The sequence below is a fragment of the Cynara cardunculus genome (assembly GCF_001531365.2).
Source record: "Cynara cardunculus var. scolymus isolate 2C chromosome LG 6, CcrdV1, whole genome shotgun sequence".
Lineage (NCBI taxonomy): Eukaryota > Viridiplantae > Streptophyta > Magnoliopsida > Asterales > Asteraceae > Cynara > Cynara cardunculus.
The window spans coordinates 12,521,978-12,522,534 of NC_037533.1; positions in this window are offsets into that span (position 1 = coordinate 12,521,978).

Here is a 557-nt window from a genome sequence, read left to right on the forward strand (position 1 = left end):
ATTTTGTTTGTATTCATCTCCCCCTTCTACAAACTGTTATACATATCTTGTAGACCCTTACGGGACCAACAAATCCCTTCATCACATGTCGAGCCTTGTATCTGGGAGGATCTACACCAAGTATCCCTTCCTTCTTCTTGTAAATCCATTTRCACTTTATTGTCTTTTTACCTGTGGGAAGAGGAACRAGCTCCCAAGTACCATTTTTGTGTAGGGACTCCATCTCATCATGCATTGCCACAATCCACACTTTTGAATCTTTASAATCAACTGCTTCACTATATGTAGATGGATCCTCAATTGACTCTATTGTGAAGGAWACACTAAACGCATATTCTACAACCTCAACTTCAGCAAACCATGTAGGACGGAATATTTTTTTTACCTCGATCCTTGGCAATGCAACGTCGTGGCTCGGGTGGTGGCGAATTAGAAGCACCCTCACCCTCACCATTAGATAATGAAGGTGAAGATGGCTATGAGTCAATAGGATTGCGTCGTCATAGAGCCAACCTGTAGCTCCACCTCCACTAAGATCTCTTAGAAGAACTAGGAAC